We start from the raw sequence: 12850 nt of genomic DNA on the forward strand, positions 1-12850 counted from the left end.
GATGAGAGTTCAGAGCTCGGGTAATGGGGAACTTTAGGGAAGGCGAGTGGAAAGGAGGGAAGCAACAGAGGCAGCTGATCCAATTGTCTCAATCTTAGAGACAAAGAAGCTCCATGAGATCCTCACACCAGTTGTTGGGGGTGAGGATGGAGGAAGAGCATTTCAAAAGGAATGAACTTGTGTTAGAGATATTAAAAAGGTTCAACACATTGTGTCTTTTAACACAAAACTAATTTATTTGATATTTATCCAGAATATTCGCCCCCTAAGTGGTCTGTAGTTTATTAACATCAGCAGAAACAGATCCCAATGAACATGGTTCAGTCCTGGATGTGATTACCAGCAAAATCCCACCACTTTAGTCACTTGTGAACTCGCTGGTGTGTCAGCAGGTTGGATGAGGCAGTGAATCCTTTCCCACAATGGGGGCAGGTGAATGGCCTCTCCCCAGTGTGAATTCGTTGGTGTGTCAGCAGCTTGGATGAGGTAGTGAATCCCTTCCCACAATGGGGGCAGGTGAATGGTCTCTCCCCAGTGTGAATTCGTTGGTGTGTCAGCAGCTTGGATGAGGTAGTGAATCCCTTCCCACAATGGGGGCAGGTGAATGGTCTCTCCCCAGTGTGAATTCGTTGGTGTGTCAGCAGGTGGGATGAATGAATAAATGCCTTCCCACACTGGGGGCAAGTGAACGGCCTCTCCCCAGTGTGAATTCGTTGGTGTGTCAGCAGGTTGGATGAGGTAGTGAATCTCTTCCCACACTGAGGGCAGATGAATGGCCTCTCCCCAGTGTGAATTTGCTGGTGTGTCAGCAGGTGAGATAACTGAGTGAATCCCTTCTCACACTGGGGGCAGGTGAATGGCTTCTCCCCAGTGTGAACTCGCTGGTGTCTCAGCAAGCTAGATAACTGAGTGAATCCCTTCCCACACTGGGGGCAGGTGAATGGCTTCTCCCCAGTGTGAACTCGCTGGTGTCTCAGCAGGTAGGATGAGGCAGTGAATCCCTTCCCACACTCAGAGCAGATGAAAGGTCTCTCCCCAGTGTGAACTCACTGGTGTGTCAGCAGGTGAGATGACTGAGTGAATCCCTTCCCACACTGAGGGCAGGTGAATGGCCTCTCTCCAGTGTGAATTCGCTGGTGTACAGTGAGTTGAGATGATCGCCTGAACCCAGTCCCGCACTGAGAGCACCTGAACGGTCTCTCGTCAGTGTGAACATGTTGATGGGACATCAGCTCGCAGGAACTTTTAAAGCACTTCCCACAGTCTGGGCATTTAAAAGGTCTCTCTTCGCTGTGAACTCGCTGGTGGCTCAGCAGGTTGCTTGAAAGAGTAAATCCCTTCCCACACGTTGAGCAGGTAAACGGCCTCTCCCCAGTGTGACTCCGCCGATGCTCTTCCAGCTCTGACGGGAATCTGAATCCCTTCCCACAGTCCCCACATTTCCATGGTTTCTCCCCGATGTGGCTGCGCTTGTGTCTTGACAGGCCAGATGATCGGGTGAAGCCTCGTCCACACACAGGACACATGTACGATTTCTCTCCACTGTGAACGGTACTTTCTCCTTCCATGTTCAAAATCAAATGATATTCAGGGCGAATGTCAGATTCTGCTGTGATGTTTTGTTTCTGTTTCCCGACTGCAAATCCTCCCCTTCTAATACCCTGTGAAATTGATTTAAAACAGAAAAAAAGGTGTGAGAGAGAATCCACAATCACACAAATGTAGGTTGTGAAATTGAGCTGAATGAACCTGGTAATTTGTGAGGCCGGCACCAGGGAAAAGTGACCATGAAAACTGCCGGATTGTCATAAAAACCCAACTGGTTCACTAATGTCCTTCAGGGAATGGAACCTTTCACCTGGTCTGGGTCTACACAAGACTCTGGCCTCCATGGGATGAAAGAGAGTGGTGGGAGGTGCAGGGGGTGAAGATGTGTTTAATACATCTTCAGCTCAACCAGAACTTTGGCAGAATATCCCAAACCCTCAACATCCACTCCCTAGAAGTATGAAGGTAACAGGTGTCAATGAACACCATCGCCTCCAACTGACACACCATCCTGACTTGTCTGACATCCAGTACTGGATGAGCAGAAATTTCCTCCATTTAAATGTTGGGAAGATGAAAGCCATTGTCTCCACTCCCTAACCACCGACCCCATCCCTCTTGCAGCTCTCTGAGGCTGAACCAGACTGTTCACAATCTTGTTGTCATATTTCAGCCCAAGCTGAGCTTCTGACTACAAATCACTAAAACCACCCATTTCCACCTCAGTACCATCGCCCAGCTGTGCCCCTGCCTCAGAGCACTGAGGCACGCTGGCGCTCTGGGTTCCTGTTCTCATTGATAGGGGACTTTCTGACCCACAGGATAAACCAGCCGCCATCAAGACCAATCAGTGAACGGGCATTTTGTTTCCCCCAGTTGGTAAAACAGAAGGTCCATGGATGAGGGGGATACTGGACAGGAAGCACAATGAGGGGTTCAGACACTTTATTAAATACTCACAGCAGCACATTAATCTGATCGGAGATCACTTCCTCACGAGCAGCCAGCGGTGTGAAGCCTCCTGAGATTCCGGTCCCTTTCCAGTCAGTATTTCCAGGAGCTGGGACACAGAAAAGAGTCTCAGTAAAATCAGGGATTTATTTGTTCACTGCTTTACAATGGGTCTGGGCTCACACTTGAGGTTCGTACAGCCTGTGACTCCCTGGGTTTATTAACTCTTCCCCCTCCAGACCCTTTGGGCTCTCTATTGTTGGACTCTCTATTGCTTTTCAATGTCCTCCTGCCCTTGTTGTATCTGATCCAATAAAAACCCTCCTCACATCACACAGGGAACAGCTTTAGACATGTTCTGACTTTTCACCTCAATCTTATTCTGCTGAATGATCTCACTGACCGTTCCCTTTCTCTCGTCCACCATCTCTTTTCTGGATTTCACTCCTTCTTGTTGTTCCAGGATTTCATCTCTCTGCCTTTTATTTCTTTTACTGAAGATTCCTGTCCATTGCTGCCTCACAGCCTCGTCCTGTTCCCACATATTCTCCATGTCTAAGTGCTTCCCAGCGGCCGTGCCAGCCGTGGCCCCTATTCCAGCCCAGTCACTGATCCCTCTCTTCCCTCCACCCTTTTTACTGGTGTCACTATCACAGGGACGATCGCGGTGTTTTCCCAAAACTGCCTTAACACCGGGGTCTTGGCTACTGGGTGGTCATAGTCCACCCATCTCTCTCCCTGCATTCTGACTTATGAAATCCCTGGATAATTCCCTTATCATCCGAACATCAAGGTCCTTGTAGATGGGATGACATAACCTTGGGGACGGGTGTGTGGTATTCAGGGCACATATTACAGGAACTATTTTAAATCTTGTATCATTATGTAGGTTCTGTGAGTACGAGTGATGATTAAACCATTTATGGAACCAATTTCGTGTGGCAGGACAGATTGAGGGGTAGTCAGTGAAGCATATGGGGTCTTGGGCTTCATAAATAAGGTACTGAGTACAAAACAGAGAAGTGCACCAACAGAGAGTTGTTCTGATCTGGAACTCTCTCCCTGAAAAGGTGCTAGAACCTGATTCTATGTTTAGCCTCTGCCCACTGGTCCTAGATTCCCCAACCAGTGGAAATAGTTCCTCTCTATCTATCCTGTCAGTTCCAATTAATATCCCAAAAACTTTGATCAAATCAACTCTTAATCTTATAAATTCCAGGGATTACAACCCTCACAGTGAGGTGAAGACTTTTATCAGGAGGAATAGGGAGAGTGAAAATATTATTCATGGCACAGCTCTAAAGAGTGAGCAGGGACAGAGGGACCTGGAGCTTCATAGCTTTGATCTCTGAAGGTGACAGAATGTATTAAGAGAGTGGTTAGTAAAACCGATTGGATCTTGAGCTTCATAAATAGTGATATTGAGAACAAAAACAGTGAAGTTATGTTGAATTCTTTATAAAGCTCTGGTTAGGCCACAATTCGAGAATTGCATCCAGTTCTGGTCACCTCACTTTAGGGAGGATGTGAAGGTCATTGAGAAGGTGCAGAGGAGATTTACCAGAATGGTTCCTGCAAAGGAAGTTGAGGGGAGATTGGGAAAGGTGTACGAGATTATGACAGGTTTAGAAATGGTGAACAAAGAAAAGCTATTCCCATCAGCTGATCGTACAAGGACTCAAGGACAGAGGTTTAAAATTTTGGGTAAAAGCTGCGGGAGATGTCAGGAAGAATATCTTTACGCAGTGAGTGGTAATGACCTGGAGGTTACTGCCTATGAGGGGGGTGGAAATGGACATGGTAGTGATTTCAAAAGGAAATTGGACAGAAACATGAGGGAAATAAACTTGCAAGGATACGGGGATAGAGCAGGGGAATGGGACTGATTGGATTGTTCTACATAGCTGGCATAGACTCAATGAGCCTAATGGCCTCCTCTGTGCCATAATGACTCTGTGACTCTTATGTGTAATCTCATTCTGTAGTTTAACCCTTGGAGCTCAGATCACTCAGGTAAATATGTGCTACACTCCCTCCAAGGCCATTCTATCCTTCCTGATGTTTGTTGCCCAGAACTGAACACAGTTCTTCAGGTGTGCTCTAACCAGGGTTTGTGTGTCTCAGCATTTTTCCAGTCACACCTGAAATCGTCGCAGAATCACAGAGTGCAGAAGAGGCCCTTCGGCCCATCGAGTCTGCACCAACACAAGAAACACCTGACCTACCTACCTAATCCCATTTACCAGCACTTGGCCCATAGCCTTGAATGTTGGTCAAGATGTCAAGGCCCATTGGTCCCTAATGGGCCCTACTCTTTCCCTGGTTATCCTCTTCCCATTGGCATTGAAAAAAAAAATTTAGATCCCTGCAGTTAAATCTTTCAGACACTGAATTGGAGATTTTTCACCAAATATCAATTTACGATTGTAGTAAAAGTTCATAATTTTATTGTCAAGGGGTTCCTGCTGAAAGTTTTTGAAATTAAGGGGAAGGATCACAGATGGTACTTTTAAAAAGGGACACTGCAGCCCTGAAAATCAGTGACATTATCAGAATATTAAACTCCAGCCAGTTATAGTGTTGTTAACATCAGCAGAAACAAAATATTGCCTGATGTTTGTTGCCCAGAACTGAACACTGAAATTACTCACCATGTCCATTTCCACCCCCCTCATAGGCAGTAACCTCCAGGTCATTACCACTCACTGTGTAAAAATATTCTTCCTCACATCTCCCACAGCTTTTACCCAAAATCTTAAACCTCTGTCCTTGAGTCCTTGTACGATCAGCTGATGGGAATAGCTTTTCTTTGTCCACCATATCTAAACCTGTCATAATCTTGTACACCTCTACTAATATCAATACTAAACAAGCTTACAAGCAGCAAGAACAGCAAGATCCAACCCCTGCAGTCACTTATGAACTTGCTGATGTCTCAGGAGGCATCGTGACTGAGTGAATCCCTTCCCACACACCGAGAGTTGAAGAACCTCTTCTCAGTGTGAGTGCGTTGGTGGGTCAGCAGGTTGAAAGACTTTGCAAATCCCTTCCCACACAGCGAGCAAGTGAACGGCCTCTCCCCAGTGTGAACTTGCTGGTGTGCGGTGAGGTTGAATGACCGACTGAATCCTTTCCCACATACGGAGCATGTGAACGGTCTCTCTGCAGTGTGAGTGCGTTGGTGAGCAGTGAGGTTGGATGACTGTCTGAAACTCTTCCCACAGGAAGTGCAGCTAAATGGCTTCTCCCCAGTGTGAATTTGCTGGTGTCTCAGCAGGGTGGGTAAAACTGTGAATCCCTTCCCACACATGGAGCAGGTGAACGGTCTCTCCCCAGTGTGAACTCGCTGGTGTAAAATGAGGGAGGATGCCTGTCTGAAACTCTTTCCACAGGAAGTGCAACTGAATGGCTTCTCTTCAATGTGTGACAGCAGGTGGGATGACCGAGTGAATCCTTTCCCACAAACAGAGCAAGTGAACAGCCTCTCTCCACTGTGAACTCGCTGGTGTGTCAGAAGATGGAATGACTGAGTGAATCCCTTCCCACACTCAGAGCAGGTGAATGGCCTCTCCCCAGTGTGAGTGCGTTGGTGTACAGTGAGTGCAGAAGAGTGCCTGAACCTCTTTCCACAGGAAGTGCAGTTGAATAGCTTCTCCTCAGTGTGAATTCGCTGGTGTGACCAAAGGCCAGATGACTGACCTAATCCTTCCCCACACACAGAGCAGGTGAATGGCCTTTCCCCTGTGTGACTGCGTCGATGGTTTTCCAGCAGGGATGGTTAACTGAATCCTTTCCCACAGTCCTCACATTTCCACGGTTTCTCCATAGTGTGGGTGTCCTTGTGTCTCTCCAGGTTGGATGATCAGTTGAAGCCTCATCCAGACACAGAACATGTGTATGGTTTCTCCTCACTGTGAACGATGTGATGCTTTTTCAGGCTGTTTAACTGGTTAAAGCTCTTTCCACAGTCAGTTCACTGAGACACACTCACTCGGGTGTGAGTGTGTGTCTCAGTGTTTATCCAGTGACAGTGAAGTTCAGTATCTTTCCCCACCGACAGAACAGACAAACATTTCTCCTTCCACATTCAAAGTCTGAGAATATTCAGGTCCTGGTGAATTGAGTGACTCTGTCAGAAGATGTTTGGTTTAAGTTTCACATCTGCAAATCCTTCCCTTCTAATACTCTGGAAAATGAGTTTATAAAAGTCATCACTGTCAGTCCGGGATGGAAATTCAGAACAGACAATTCTAGCTTTAATGGAATATTGTTTTCTCTCTTGTTCCCCCAAAGCTGTAAATCCCCGTCCCACACACTCTCCCTCCTCCCTGGGCTGAAATCCAAACCCATCTCACTATCTCTGCCATTTCTTTCCTCCATTCCCAGTTTTCTCCCTCCCTCTGCTCTGCCTGGGTTCAGTTCTCCAGCTCCTGTCTGCAGACTGACAATAAAATCAATGAATTAATCATTTTCCCTCCTGATCACAGACACCCTCAAGCCCCGTCCACTCTCTGTTGCATCATCAAGGTGGCCATACATGCGTCTGCTCCCAGATGAACCAAGATGACAGCTGTTAACCTGGGCCTGCTCCTGGGAAGAAGCCCCAGAGCTGCAAACGCAGGACCTGCAGGCTCTTATTGGGGGTTTGGGGTCTCCAATGAGTGTTTCTGAATCCTCCACGCCCACCTCCCAGGGTTTCCTTCCTTCCCAGAGATCAGAGTCCTCACTGATTTCAATTGCTGAACACCCTCACCCTGGCAGGACTGTACCGAGTTTCCATACATAGGAACATTGGAATTAGGAGCAACAGTAGGCCATTCGGCCTCTCAAACCTGCTCCACCATTTGATAAGATCATGGCTGATCTGATTGTGGCCTCAACTCTATTTTCCTATTTATCCCCAAGAACCTGCGACTCCTTTGTCAATCGAGAATCGATATAACTCAGCCTTGAATATATTCAATGATCCAGCCCCACTGGTCTCAGGGGAAGAGAATTTCACAGCCTACTGGCCCTCTGACAATGAGTGATAATGAGCTGGAACTTGCTGCCTATGAGGGTGGTGGCAATGGACGTGGTGAATGATCTCAAAAGGAAATTGGATAAACACTTGAGGGAAATATATCTGTAAGAATACAGGGATAGAGCAGGGAAATGGGACTGACGGGATTGCTCTGGAGAGCTGGCATGGACTCAGTGGGCCGAATGGCTTCCTCTATGGCATAATGTCTCTGACTCTTTTGTGCAATCTTGCCTTGTAATTTAACCCTTCGGGTTCGGATATTATTCAGGTAAATCTGTGCTACACTCCCTCCGAGGCCATTCTATCCTTCCTAAGGTTTGCTGCCCAGAACCGGACACGGTTCTCCAGGTGTGCTCCAGGGTTTGTGTGTTTCAGTGCTTTTCCAGTCACACTGCTTCAGGATCACAGAATAGTTACAGCACAGAAGGAGGCCGTTCGGCCCTTTGTGTCTGTTCTGGCTCCCTAAAGGAGATATCCACCGTGTGCCACTCCCCTGCCTTCTCCCTGTAGCCCCGCACATTCTTCCTTTTCAAACAAGACAACCATTTCCTCTCGAATGCCTCGATGGAATCTGCCTCCATCACACTCTCAGGCAGTGCATTCCAGAGTCTAAACACTGGCTGTGTGATAAGGTTTTTCTCATATGACCATTGCTTCTTTCCCCAATTCCCTTCAATCTGTGTCCTCTGAATCTCCATCCTCCCACCAGCTTTTCCCTGTCCACTCTGTCCAGGCCCCTCATGACTTTGAACACCTCTATCAAATCTCCTCTCAACCTTCTCTTCTCCAAGGGGAACAGTCCGGACTTCTCAAATTTATATTTGTAACTGGTCCCAGGGATGAAGGACTTCATTCTCATGAATCTTTTCTGCACTCTCTCTAATGCCTTTACATCCTTCCCAAAGTGTGGTGCCCAGAAATAGACACAATACCCCAGTTGAGGAGGAACCAGTCTTGCATCCAAGTTTAACATAACAACTTGCTCTTGTACTCAATGTCCCTATTAATAAACCCCAGGATGCTGTGTGCTTTACAAACTTCTTTCCAAACCTTCCCTGCCACCTACAACATATACACATATACATCCAGGTTTCTCTGCTCCTATACCCACTTTAGACTTGTATTCTTTCTTTTCTATTGTCTCCCAACGTTCTTCTGACCAAAATGAATCACGTCACGTTTCTCTGCATTACATTTCATCTGCTACTTGTCCACCCTGTCTACCAACCTGTCTACGTCCTTTTGAAGTTCCATGCTATCGTCCTCACAGTTCACAATGCTTCCAAGTTTTGTAATGTTTGTGAATTTTGAAACTGAGCCCTGTATACCAAGGTGTAGATCATTAATATTTTTTCAGGAATAGCAGAGCTCCTAATGCTGATCCATTGTGAACTCCACTATAAATCTTTGTCCAGTCCGAAAAACAACCATTAACCACTGCACCACTACTCTTTGTTTCCAGGCGCTCAGCCAATTTCATATCCATGTTGTTACTGTCCCTTTGATCACATGAGCTGTAACTTTTCTCTCAAGGCTGTTGTGCTGCACTTTATCAAATGCCTTTTGGAAGTCCATCTACACCACATAAACAGAATTACCCTCAACACCCCTCTCTGATGCCTGTTCAAAAAACTCAAGCAAGTGAGATAAGCCGGTTCTGAGAAAGAGTCATATCAGACTCGAAACATTAACTCTGTTTCTCTCTCTACAGATGCTGTCTGACTTGCAGAGTTTTTACAGAACTTTCTGTTTTTATTTCAGATAAACATAATTTGCCATTATTAATTTTGTCCAGAATTATCGTTTCTAGAAGCTTCCACACCACAGAAGTTAAACTGATAGACCTGTAGTTGCTGAGCTTATCTTTAGACCCTTTCTGAACAAGGGTGGAACCTTTGGAATTCTCCAGTCCTCTGGCATCACCCGAGTATAAGGAATATTGAAAAGTTCTGGCCAGTGCCTCCGCAATTCCCACTCTCACTTCCCTCAGTATCCATGGATGCAAACCATCCTGGTACATTGTCCATTTTAAGTACAGACAGCCTATCCAATATTTCATCAATTTTAAACCCTTCAGGGGTCTCAACTACCTCCTCTTTCACCATGACCTGTGCAATGTCTTTTTCTTTAGTAAAGACAGGTGCAAACTATTAATTTAATACCTCAGCCATGCCCCCTGCCTCCATGTGTAAATCACTTTGTGGTTCCTAATCAGCCCCACCCATCCCTTCATCATCCTTTGTATGTCTATAGAAGACATTTTAATTTCTTTCTATGTTAGCCATCAATCTCTTTTCATACTCTCTCTTTGCTTCTCTTAATTGCTTTTCCAATTCTGCTATGAACCTTTTTTATTCAGCTTATTACACCTGACATCTGCAATAAAGCACACTTTTTCTTCTTCATCTTAATCTCTGTTGTTAATCTCATTGTGAGCGCTCTGGATTTCTTTCCCCTATATTTTGGCTCGTGGGAATGTACCTTGACTGTGTCCAAACTATCTCTTTTTTTAAGGCAGCCAATTTTTCAGTTCCAGTTTCACCTGCCAACGTTTGATTCCAACTTAACTGGGTCAGATCCATTCTTACCTTACTGAAGTTCATTATTCGCATGCTTACTTGAAATCTTTGCCTACAGACAAACTGTTTCACTTCTACATTCAAACTTTGGGTGATATTCAGGTTCTGATGAATCGAATGACTGTCAGATGTTTGGTTTGAGTTTCCCGTCTGTCAATCCTCCACTTCCAGTGTCCTGTAAGTTTACAATAACCATCACTATAAATCCAGGATGGAAACTGAGTTTGTTGTGTGTAAATCCTCCCTTTCTAACCCATTGTCAAGATAGTTTCCAAAACGCATCCCTGTCAGTCCAGGATAGAAATTCACAATATTCTCTTCTCCTGCTGACAGGGACAGGGATGTCCGCGCATGCGCCCTTCTGAACAAGATGGCGGCCGTTAATCCGGGCCTCTCACCGAGGGACGCGGATCGGGGCAGCTGCCGTCCACAAATACCAGCGAGGAACCGGTAGCTTGTTATCCTGGCTTCAGAACGACTCAAGGTGTTTACGAAACCTGCCCGTCTGCCCGCCGGCTGCATCTCTCCCTCAATTCCGCCCATTATCTTACCGGCTGCGGACCTAACAAACAAGCAGCTTTCTTTCGCCCTGCATCACACTGCGCATGCTCCATACTCGTGGCGGGATTGCACCTGCGCACTGATGTCCAGCTCCAGCAGCCACACTGTGCATGCTTCCGTCACAATGCCTGGGTGATTGATGGCAGCTCTGGACCAATAGGAAGAGGTGGCAGGACTGCAGGACCAAAGGGGAGCGGCTGGCCCTGCAGCCAATTGGAGTGAATGAGGGGCGGGGCTTAACCAGGATCTCCCTCATTTGCTGAAACTGCATTATTTTGAAAGCTGGTTTGCCTCAAACTCCAGGAGAAAACTGGATCTTTCTGTTTGTGGCTTTAAACAGATGAAACCCTGTAGGTGTGGATCAAACATTTCAACATTTGTTACTGAAATGTGGGGACATGGTGAAACAAGGCACAAACTTAAAGGAATAACTGGGCAGACAGGGAATTCACCATTAGAACAAAGGGAGTCCTTGGTTTCAATATATGAACCGGCAGAAGGGTTAGGACAGGTCAGGGAGAAGGTTAATATTCAGAATAACACAGAATGTAAAGGGAAAACTGATCTCAAAGACAATTTGTTGTAACGTGTGTGAAGGGGATGTGCTGAACCAGGTTTCAAGAGGTTAAACATGTTTTCTATATTGCACAATCACAAAGTTTCAAAGATGAGACATGAAAGCCCTCAACATTAATCATGACAAGTGGGAAGCTAACTGATGATTGATGCAATTGGAAACACCAGCTGTGGGAAGGAGTTCACCACCACAGCGACATGTCATTTCAGAAACTCCAACACAGACAAACAAGGTGTCAGCAGAGATCATCCCGCAACACGAGTAAGGAAAACCTTCATACGAGGCACTTTTGCCTTTACAGAATTGGCTTGTTCAACCATCAGATGAAGTACAGCAGATTGTCTCATCTGATCTCACCAAAGTTCTGAGGCTGCATTCCCATCATCTCTCACAGATGGACAGATGCTAAACATATGGGACAATCACATTAAAATCTGGAACTCAGATGGGGATAAGGATTGGTGTCAGGCGGGAAGGTCTGGATCAATGTCTTACTCCAGGAAGCTTTAAAATCAGAATGACAGCATTTCAGAAATTATTTCTGTGATATCAGTGATCCCATTCCTATCTGTTAGTAAGACCGATGGAAGTATTTAGTGGAGACAGTAGCATGCTGGAGGATGATGTATACAAGGGTTTTCTGAACTGAGGATAATAGTGAGGGGAAAGGAAGGGATCTTGAAAAAAAAACAGACTCTTCATGTTGTTACAAAGGACATGGGACCTTCCACTTGGTTTGACACAACGTACACACAAACCCACATGGATTCACTTTCTATCGATCAGGTGGACCAGGTTTTGCCTCACACCGCCAACCCGACTACTGACTAAGACTGGCGATAAAGTATCAATGTCTGTAAGGACCAAAAAGTTATAGAAATTCAAGTAAACATCACCCTCCAGGGACTCAAAGCAGTTCTAATTATCTAATTCCAGTACTTTCTCTGAACCTGAATCTATAATGGACAACATCTTGAATAGACATAATGACAAAAAGCTAAGCCACCAATAGATATTAGGTGGTCTATGGTGATCAGCCCTGGTGGGAGATTTTAGATAATACAGAATATCTTTGCATAATTGCAGCCTCTACTTTCCTATTGGTATTCCGGATAATTGCCTTTATATTGATGGTCTCGGTGAAGGTCAGGCCACAGAGCAGAATGGATGAAAAGATGGCTCCAAACTCCCTGTAAATCTAACCCCCTGATTTCGGTTTTGTAGCCATCTTTCCATCCATTCTGCTGCCTGGACCTTCACTCCACACAGCCTGATCTTGGTCACCTTGTGCACACTGTTATGGATAACAAGCTGGTTACAAAACAGAAAACAGAGAGAAGAGGTTAAGAGTAGCGACTCAGACTGGTAAAAGATGGGAATTGATGTTCCACAGGGAGCAATGCTGGAACCACTGTTATTCACAATTTACATAAACAATTTGGACTCAGAAACCCAATTTTAAAATTTGGGAGCAGCATTACAGTAAATCACAGATAAGAATTCCCAGTTAATAAAACTTTGTTGTACAGTTCATTAAATCTTTAATTCAGTAGCAGAGTGTACAATGACATGAGGAAGTGATGTACTGATTTATTTATGAAGTCATTGATT

At 45.6% G+C, this 12850-nt stretch overlaps 1 pseudogene; it reads right to left on the minus strand.

Annotated features, from left to right (window-relative positions):
* Positions 1 to 362: 362 nt before the first annotated feature.
* LOC144676766 (uncharacterized) lies at positions 363 to 6372 on the minus strand (annotated as a pseudogene).
* Between the last annotated feature and the right edge of the window lie 6478 nt (positions 6373 to 12850).

Source organism: Cetorhinus maximus, unplaced genomic scaffold (genome assembly GCF_964194155.1).
Source record: "Cetorhinus maximus unplaced genomic scaffold, sCetMax3.hap1.1 HAP1_SCAFFOLD_1886, whole genome shotgun sequence".
NCBI lineage: Eukaryota > Metazoa > Chordata > Chondrichthyes > Lamniformes > Cetorhinidae > Cetorhinus > Cetorhinus maximus.